The sequence below is a fragment of the Vairimorpha necatrix genome, chromosome 6, assembly GCF_036630325.1.
Source record: "Vairimorpha necatrix chromosome 6, complete sequence".
Taxonomy (NCBI): Eukaryota; Fungi; Microsporidia; family Nosematidae; genus Vairimorpha; species Vairimorpha necatrix.
In genome coordinates, this window is record NC_088821.1 from 626,017 (window position 1) to 636,703 (window position 10,687).

Sequence of the window (10,687 nt, forward strand, 5' to 3'; positions counted from 1 at the left end):
ACAATGAAGTTATTTTAGAAAAGCAAAAAAACGGTTGAAACAAAAAGCTGGTAATTACCTTCTTATAGATGGGGCGCTATATTTAAGAAACGAAGCCAATGGGAACCACCTCAAGGTTTTTCATAGTGAACAGCCTGAAGCCATGGAAGTTGAATGTAGAGTTTTTCACCAGCTTCATCACAGGGGCGTTAACCGATTCGAAGCATCATGCAATAAGGTTTTTTTTCAAATTCCTAGGGACATTATAAGAAAAATCGTTTCCGATTGCATCACATATGGACAATCACAACCGTTAAAAAATAAAGAGCGCCAAGTACATATTACGGCCTCTAAACCGATGGAACGAATTATGATCAATTTAATCGATATGACACGCTGTAAAAGGTTTAACGATGGGTATTGTTGGATTTTAATAATAATAGATGTATATTCTAAGTTTGCCTGGGCCTTTTTATTGAAAAGTAAAACGGGTGATGAGGTTACAAAAAACCTTAAATTTTTATTTTACGATATGACTGGTCCGCCCAAGATCCTTCAAAGCGATAATGGTAAGAAATTCTGCAATTCCTATATAAATAAACTTTGTTCAGACTTTTTTATTGTTCAAAAACATAGTAGGCCCCGTCACCCACAATCAAACGGGCAAATAGAAAGGTTTAACCAAACTTTAACGCGAACAATACAAATACATGTATTTGAAGAAAGTTTGTTAGCCGTTGGCAATTCTATAACTGAATAAGAAAAGGAATGGCCGAAACATCAATAAAGTAGTTTACAACTCCAATTTGGCCAAACATAGTGCGACAAAGCAGGTCCGTTTAATGTATTCTTAAAAATACCAGTATTTAATTCTGTTTATACGCAAGATGAGAACGAGTCTTCAAATGAAAGCTTAAAATAAATCGAAATGATACTCGAGATAGAAAATAAAAGAGATTTGTCGAATAGTGTTTTTAAAGAGCAAATTGAAACTGGTACAGTTGATCCAAATTACCTTGCAAGAATGGATCGTCATTCATTGGTTCATATCTCAAAATATACTTTTGAAATTGGTGACAAAGTCATTGTAGCTAAAGACTTTGATAATAAAGGTGCCCTTAGCACAGTGGTAGAATGCAATGCTTCCATTGAGCAATGGCTGGGTCCGATTCCCAGGGGCTCCAAAATTGTTTCTACTTTCTATGATGCAGTTGGAACAACTCAGATGATGAAAATGTCCACGATAATCATTAAGTTGATTCAATGAAACTTGTGTGTGTCCAGCCACAAGGGGATTAGCATCTAGTGTAGAAACGCACCTCAAGGCCAAAAAGCAGTATCACTCTTTGGTGACTTAATGATACATAAAAGTATCTAATGGGTACGGCCTAGTTGGAGCCCATGGCTGGTGCACTCTAGAGTGGGATCCTAGAGCTAACTAAGAGACTAGACGAAGTAGGGCAATAGAAGGTCTCGTGGACCCCATCCTACATGATTCTGTAACATGGTGGCCGAAACTAGTGGGAGACTGGTGGTCAACGCAGCCCAATAAAAACGCCGGGCTGGGGATGTGGTCGTGTAAGGAGCCGTGTGTGCAATACGGATGATTGTAGGGACCTTTGAGTCAGTACGATGATGTCTCTCCTCGGGTTATAGATAACCATGCCCGTTAAGTATATCCGCTGTGAGGTCACTCTGGACGCGATTTGAGGCCTAAATGAATTATTCTCCTGAAGCCAAGTCTAATGGTTACGGCGGAGATTGCTACACCGACATGTATATGGGATGTATAGTGAACAAGAATCAAACATCGCCGTTCTGAAAGGGTCACACTCAAAAAATTCTGGTCCAGGGCATGGGTTATATCTACCTCTTACAAGCAAAGAAAAACATGAATTTTTAATGTCCAGTGGGTTTTCTTCGCTTTGATAATTCGGTTTTTTACACTTTAAATTTTATTTTATTTTTAGGATTACAGACCACGGGAATAACTTTTTACACTACAGGAGAGGCCGCGAAGGTATGCTGGCATATAAGGCAATTATTAATGATTTTTCTTTATTAGGATAAGTTTTTATCTACTCGGAGCTTTTCTTTCTTAGCTGATTGTGTCTTTTTTGCATAAATATTATAATTTTATTTTTTACAATTCCGTCTTTTTTTACAATAAACAATTTTATTTTTATTTATTTTTTGGTAATTTAGTTTTAAAAGTAAAATTAAAAATTTTGTTGGTTGGTTTTTGTTCGAGGACTTTGTTGTTTAACGAACGTTCCATGAATTTAAAAAGTATAAAAAGAAAAAAATTATCAAAAATTATGAAAGGGTCAGAGTCTAGATATCAATGTTCATGACACAGTAAAAGCATGGGGCTATTATATGATGCAATGTATACTACAAATGAAACCTGAACCAGTTCATATTAAGATATGTTTTGTTTTTTCAATTTCTCATGTATATCAGATTATCTCTTTATGCGTCGTTGGTAGCCTAGAAAACTTTAGAACTATTCTTAAATATAAAAAATCAACTTATGCGGATTTATGAAAGTTGCTTTTTTTTTCTGTATTAGATTTTCAAAATTTTATCCAGTTTATGTCTTTGGATAATCATCCTTTCCCCCTAAATGTTTAAAATCAATTTCCAATTTATTTTTCAAATTAGAGTAATTGAATTTCTTTTATTTAATACAAACTCTTCAAAAATTTAGGACTCATAAAAACTATTCTCCGTGATATTTTAGATCATCATATATTTATGTGATATTCTTGTGGAACGTTATATGTAGTTATAGCCCAAAAATTATGTTTTTTTCCAAACAAATACTCAGTATCGTACATAATGTCTTTCATTTATTTTCTTGTACATCCAAGAAATAGCAGCTAACTACAAATAAGCCTTTAGTAATGGCACCAGTAATTATTTTTTGTAACTGTTCATGTAGACCTTCAAATACTGCATTTCTTTAAAACATTCAAGCCTTATTTTAAAATTATTTAAATATCGATATTATCCAAATAATTCCTCCTGCCTATTGTTTTCAATATGACGAATTTTTATTTTCAATGCTTCATTTTTACGTCACATTACACTCATCTGTAATTATTTTACAAGGGGCTGTTTGTTAAGTATAATTCACCAACGTGCTTCATAGATAATAATAAAAATGCCGTAAGAGTTTATTTGGCCCATTTCTATATCATAATTCTTTATAAGTACTAAAAAACATAATTAAGCCAATAAATGCATGATATTGCAGAAATTAGTTTCACACCTTACACAGGATAAAAAATTATATATGTATTTTTCAAGAGCTAATAAAAAAGTAAGGGCTATATCTCATAAATATTACAAAATTAAGAATATCGTACCTTCTTTTACAACATAGTTATCTATCAATTTCTTTTACATTATTTCCAGAATGATAATAGAAAAAAATGGAATCTAGGAGTTCTTCTAATATGTAAAATCGAGGTTTTTTTTGCTAGATTAAATTAGGACAAATTCAAAAAAAAATGTTACTTAAATATTCTTGTAAAAGAATTTTAAAAAACTATGATAATGTACACTTAAACGGAATAGATTATTGTCTTTGATTTTTGACTCTAAAATCACAAAACAGTAAAAAATTACATGAAAACAAAAATAACAAAGTAAATTTGGAGCATAGAGTCGAAACACAAGTTAAACCCCCAAAGCATACTAAAATACCTTTATGTCTGTTTTAAAGGTGAATTACATAATGTAATTAATTTTTAAACATGACTGGGTGCATCTTTAGTAACGTGCCGGAAGGTAACACCCCCCCCCTTACAGAAAAAAATTTAACAAAATTTTGAATAAAAATATGAAAACGATATAAAAATGCTTATTTAATTCAGTAGTTTAGATAAAAGATCAACAAAACCCTTATAGAAGTCTACCATAACATCTTCTCGAAGCATAAATTTCCTATACATAAATTCATCGAGCAATGTATCTATCTCCGACCGTTTTACTCCATGTTCTTTGGTCATTTCAGACTTCATTTGAGACCATACGTTCTCAATATTATTTGTATGGATACCATCAGGAGATAAAAAACCTATAGAATGATTAACAACTTGATGACTTAGACATAAATTTTCTGCCACCCCGGAATAACTAGGATGACCATCGCTATGTAAAACCGAACCTACACCAATTCTTCCCCCTAGAGCAGCAGTAAGGCACTCAATGGTTCTATTCTCTACCCTCGTAATGTAGAAGTTTGAAGGATTTTGAGCATCTATTATGCCCAAAATCCAAACGGTGTCCCTTATAAAGTCGTCCGAAGAGGTAGGAGATCTTATTTTACCCCCTCGGCACATAACAGACTCATCTACTTGAACGACTTGCCCGGGTCCTCCGATTATAATTCTATGCATATCCTTATAGATCTTTCGGAGGCTGCTTTTTACGGCAGAGATTGTAGCTGTTGAAACGCCTAATCTTGCCATCAACTGAAAGTAAGAATATCTGCATAATATTCCAAATACAAGGTCACAGAATGTTTGAAGAGGGACCTTGCTGGGTTTATTAACAGCCAGCCTCGCACTGCATTTAAGTTCAAGCAGCGATATGCTAATCTTGTAACGATTTCTTTCTTGACAGGACCCAATCTCATGTTACATCCACATTTGGAACATGATTTTTGCTCCTTCAGCACTTCTAAGTCAATTAAAGCTTCTAAACAGGTGTCAATGTTATGGAAGAGCCTTTGTATATACACAAGTTTCATTTTTGTGCTTTTCTTTAGTAACGTGCCGGAGTTTTCTAAATCTAAGTTTTCCATTTTAGGGGTAAAAAAATATTTTTTAAAAAAACAAAATCCCGGCACGTTACTAAAGATGCACCCATGACTGAATTATATATTAACATATTTGCACAAGATATTTTGTTAGTGCGCTAGTTTTTTTAGGTTCAATTCAAAGTTCAATGAATTGTTCCCAAAGAAAAAGATTTTACATATAGTTAATATTGTAAATTATGCCTGCTTTATTTATGTTTAGGTATAGTTGTATGATCGAATAAGAATATTCAATAATTTATTGATTTTTTGTTTTTGGTGAATACATAGATATTTAGAATATTTCTGTAGGACTGATTTTGTTCAATATGTTAAAAATACGTAGGGCATATTGATTTATGCACTAATATTTATGCGAACATGCAATCATAAAAGTTGAAACAAACTAATGAAAGGATTATAAAAAAATATAAGTGATATTTGCCGAAAATGAAGTTTAAATATTTTATAAAAAAATTGTGGCAGAATACCCATAAGAATTTAAAGTAAAAGTTGTTAAAACATACAAAATCGTTTAAATAAAAACAATTTGTAGCCTTGTAAACAAGATGATTGCATATAATTACATTTGAAAAAAGATATGTCACAACCCTTTTCATATACTATACTAAATTTGGCATTTAATAGTAATGAAGGTTTTTTATTTCAAGGAAGGGGTTCTCTTTGTCACAATTGCATTGTAGTCTCTTGGCTGTTGCATTTTTATGAATATCGATCAAAAGTAATAGTTATGATTTTTTATTTAATAACGTTGACTGTTATTGTATTCTATATTAAGCTCAACATTATTACTGCAATGAATAGCTTTCTTGCCTTTACACAGATTGTTAGTTTTTGGATCCGAATTTATTGAACATCTATCTGTTTTATACAAATATATGACGGGAGCTCATCAAAACAAGATTTTACATTCATCCTGCCCAAATCGCGATAGTGTCTGGGTTGAATTCAAACGGAAGAATTAAAATTATCCGTTAATAACAATATTCTAAAGAGCATTTTGGCATATTGGCCATTATATGTTCGAGTAACGACATTAATACATACAGAGTAGAGGTGTCTTAATTCTTTAAATGCTGATCTTTCTGTTTTTATGTAAAAAATCTTAGAGAGTATATTTTAAGATAATTTTCATTAGATTTAAAAAAAAGAAACATATTCCATCATTATAAATTTGGGAGTTGAAACAGCGATAGGGGTTTTATCATGTTGCCACAGATTGCGTCTTATATTCAAATCTCTAATATAATGCGGGTTGTTTATACTATATAAGAACATTTATATTAATTTTGAACTATCCAAATCTTAACAAATATCTCTAATTTCTCAAATTATCACTTGTCTAATACAAAAAAAATTCATCTTCTCCATCTTTGATATTGTGATACGAATAATTGTAATTTAGTATCTGTTATTACTTCGTTGGCGTGTTCCTTTTTGATTTTGTATTACAATCACGGGGAAAATATCTTTAACAAAAGCTTATATCGTTTACGGGATCTAATTGCCTTGTTTGCTTTTTCGGGTGTTTTATTGTATATTTTTTTAATCAACTCTGGAATTTTAAAATTTGATGGCCACTTACAAAGCAATGTAAGAATGTAAGTTACATATTAAATCCCCTTTGATAAATACCCAGATTAAAATCAAGTACTTCACGCTATATTTCCGCATTCCCATGATATTATCGTAGTCTCACAAATATGAACACGTTATTATATTCTATTTCATTTTATTAGTTTTATAAAAGAACTTTGCAATCATTATTTCATTTATAAAGGTCGCCTGAATTTATGATTAATTATCGGTAAAAAAGAGTACGATGTATTTAAAATTCCATGCCCTTGAAACATTATGTTTTTGTCTCTAACGAATAAAACGAAGGGAAATCATTATTTAACCAGACAAACATAAAAAACTCATAAATACTTTGATTAAAAGTAGATAAAGGGTTTATCGAATATTCTTCCGCATGTTTTTTATTCATTGATTTTTATGTAACATATTATCAACTTTTAGTTCTAAAATAGTTATTTTTGTTGAAAACATGTGGAATTTTCATCTTAGATAAGTATTTTTGTTTTTTTTCATTTGTCATTCCTAACAATATTCTATCTTTTCATTTGTGGCAAAAAGGATTATCAATGTGAGAAAATATCGCTTTGTTTTGAAAATTCTATGTATAATTTTGATAATTTAAATATAATATGAAATTTTTTTTTTAAAATATAAGATGTCCTACCTCTCGTCAAATATATCTAGCTCATAAGGAGATTCCCGCTTTCATGATTTGGCAGTTGCATAGAAATTACTCAAATCTATATTATGATTATCTTTACTCATTCATTTTCATTTTTATGTTCTCATAAGATATAGCTTTGTAACATAAACAAAATTTACTAGCTGCAAACTTTTCATATTAAATTAGAGATGAATTTCAGTCTATAAGTAACATTTATTTATAAAACTTTACGCCAAAAGAGAAATACTTACGCTTTAGTATATAGTTTTTGTATTAGAATTTGATATAATCAAAACAGTACTATAAAAATGACGAAAAAGCATACTCAGATTTTTTATTGAAATAATATCTAATATCTCTTCTATTTTGTGAATTCTAAATAATTATCAGTAATATGGTTTGTGTACATCGAGAATCTATTTATATCCTGTATATATATTATAAAGGCATCTAAACATCTCTTCTCTAGTAACGATGGCTTTGTAAATTAGCTGAATAGAATTATTAATTCAACTTCTATTCTTATTTCAGGAAAACAATATTTTATTTAACTATTATATATATTTAAAAATTCCTAAAAGCCTGAAAGCTGCACGAATAAACAAACTTGTGTCTACTATATCCAAGGATAATGCTATAAAGATATGAATGTTTTCATCACCATTGGTATCATCAGTTGTCTGAACTTAGTTCAATTATTGCTTAATTTCAAATTTCTAAAGATATTAGTTAGGTCGAGATCGATTTCTATTCAGACGTTACGGACTACTAGTTTGTGTAAAAATGAATCAAGAGTTGTTATAGAGTTGTGTATCATGGATTTATAGAAAAGTTGTTTCTGCGCATATTATTTTGTTTATCTTTATAATGATGTATTTATCCAGAAATTATATGAGATTACCTTTGAAATATAGTAATTTTTTATAGAAAAAATAAAAAAAACTGATGCTTGCAACAGTTCACAAGAACTTTTTACGAATATATGCTTTAAGTTAGATCTAAAATCTTTCACGAAATACAAGTACGAAGTTCTTTTTCTTGCTAAAATATATTACAAATTATACCATCAGGCGGATTACAATACAGAGTGAAAGAAAGGTTTAAATTTCACCATTATATTTCTTAAATTGTTGTAGCTATTAAGTTTTAATTGTGCGGTTTCAGTTTAGATGTTTCTTTTATTTACAAAAATACAATTTTTTTGTACTAATATAATCTTTAATTATTATAGTTTCTTAAAGAATAGATTTTTTAAACTATAAACCCAATTGATAATATATTAATCATTTCTAATGAACGCTCCTAGCTAAAACAGTTTTTCTAATATATATGAAAAGTACTTTATGTTCTAACAAAAATATTTTATAGGCTTGTTGAAGAATAAGATAAAGTCCAAAATTACTTTACAACCGGAATATTAATATTAATAGAATAAAATATACAATTGTACCTAAACAAAAAATATTAATGTTATATTAAAGATGATTTGTCCAAAAATACAGATACAACCGCTTTATATTCCATTTAAATTTTTATACGATCCAAGAAGAGTTAGAAGTATCAAAAAAGGTATATAATATCTTATGTGTTTAGTTCTTGGTTTCAAGTCGATAGAACATTGTTATTTCATTTTTTAATTGGGGTTTATTCCAATTTTTAAAAAACACATAAATGAGTTAGTAAGATTTCAAATTTAAGAGGTATCGTGGTCATTGTTCTTGTCGAAATTGATGCCTTTTATTCTTAGGCAGTACACAATACAGCCCCAAATTAACTTTATGATGTTTATAAGGGTAAATTTATTGGAAATTCACAAATTTGTCCTATTTATTTCAGTTAGTGCTCTAAATAGATGTTAAATTTTTTAATATATTTCTTCAAAAATTTTCTCATATAATCAGGATGTGATTTAACTAGTAAGATTTTAATATATTTTCTTTGCTAAATTATATGTTTGAAAAAAAAAAACTACATTCGCGCCCATTACTATGTGGTTATGATATTATAATCGTCTTTGGAAAATTATATAATATTTAATAAGAGATTTGAGAGCAAGTTTTCAAGATATGTCCTAATCCGGTAAGTTATTGCTATATATATATATATATATATATCGGTACCTGGTTTTCGGGGCGAACACTATTATCAGGACATTGTTCATATTCTAAACGACAACAAAGATTAGAACATATTTTTTTTTGGACTTTGACATATATATATACATGAAAAAAATAATATCAAACAAATTTTAAAAGAAATACATAATATAGAGGTCAAATTCAATTTTAAATATAAAATCGAAGAACTTATGATTAGTTTAAGCAATGTATCAATTAATCCTGTTAAAAGTCAACAATTAAGTAAGTGCGACGTTTTAGAATTCAATTTCCTCATATACATATGGAGATAAGTTGACAATATAAGACAAGAATGAGGTTTTACTGCTGTTATAATGGGAATTGATATCAAAAAGTCGTTTCCTAAATTTGATAAATTTTGTCATTAACGACAGAAAAAAATACACATAATCGTATTGTAAACTGTGCATTCACATACTTGGAATAAAGCTGTATTATTGACCAAATATCATCATATGAAATTATAAATTACTATTTAAAAATAGCTTTATTTTTGTTTAATCTGTACTAAATGCTTAAGAGAAAAAACATCAGAGACTAATAGATTTGATATTATACCTTTTCTGTTGAAAGTTTTCGATAAATTCATTGCTCTGTGTTATTATTTCACCAATATCTTCTATGTATTTTTTGGATTATGAGTAGATAGGATTCAACTTAGTGATATAATACGCTCAATGTTTTTTGTAATGTTGATGTGATACAACGCCAATCTATGACTTTTTATGTAATAGTCTACTGTAATAGAGCCAGATTTTTGAATAAATTGTTTTACGTCGATTTAATATTTTCGGTTTAAAAGTTTTGGACCTTTAGCTATAAGTTGATGTTGTATCGTAGTATATTTGTAAAAGATATTCGATAATTTTTTGTAATTACAAAATCTGAACTATTATGAAAAAAAATATTAATTTTGGTCAAATTTCCGCTCTAATTATATCAGATGTTGGTAGGACATTTTGCACTAAAAAATCTTCAGTTTTTTATTTATAAAAAATGTGAATCTGCATGCAGCAACATATAGATTAAATTTAGTTTGCCTATAACTGTTCAATACAAAAGCATCACATAACATCATAAAACAATGCCGACTTATTGCACCAAAACTAATTGACTATTTACAATGGAAGATTTTTGTTCCAAAAATATTATTATATGTATAAGAACTGAAAAACATTATATAATATTTATTTCTTCAAAAAAAATAATAGTCTTATGAAAAATGTAGAATAAATAAAATATATATAAATAGAAAAATCACTTGTAAGAATTTATTTATAACGCGATTAGTAGTAATGTAAATCCAATGACAGAAATAGACACCAATACTTTGTCTGCATTGCTACTTACAGAATCTTCATCAACGTTTTTATCGTCGTTTTTTACTTTCGTATTCTTTTTTTTCGTTTGCGGGCTAGAAGCTACATTCTTTTGTTGAGAGGTTGGTTTATACTCATAAAAGTTAGCGCTTTTGTCGGTCTGTATTCCTTCTATAAACCT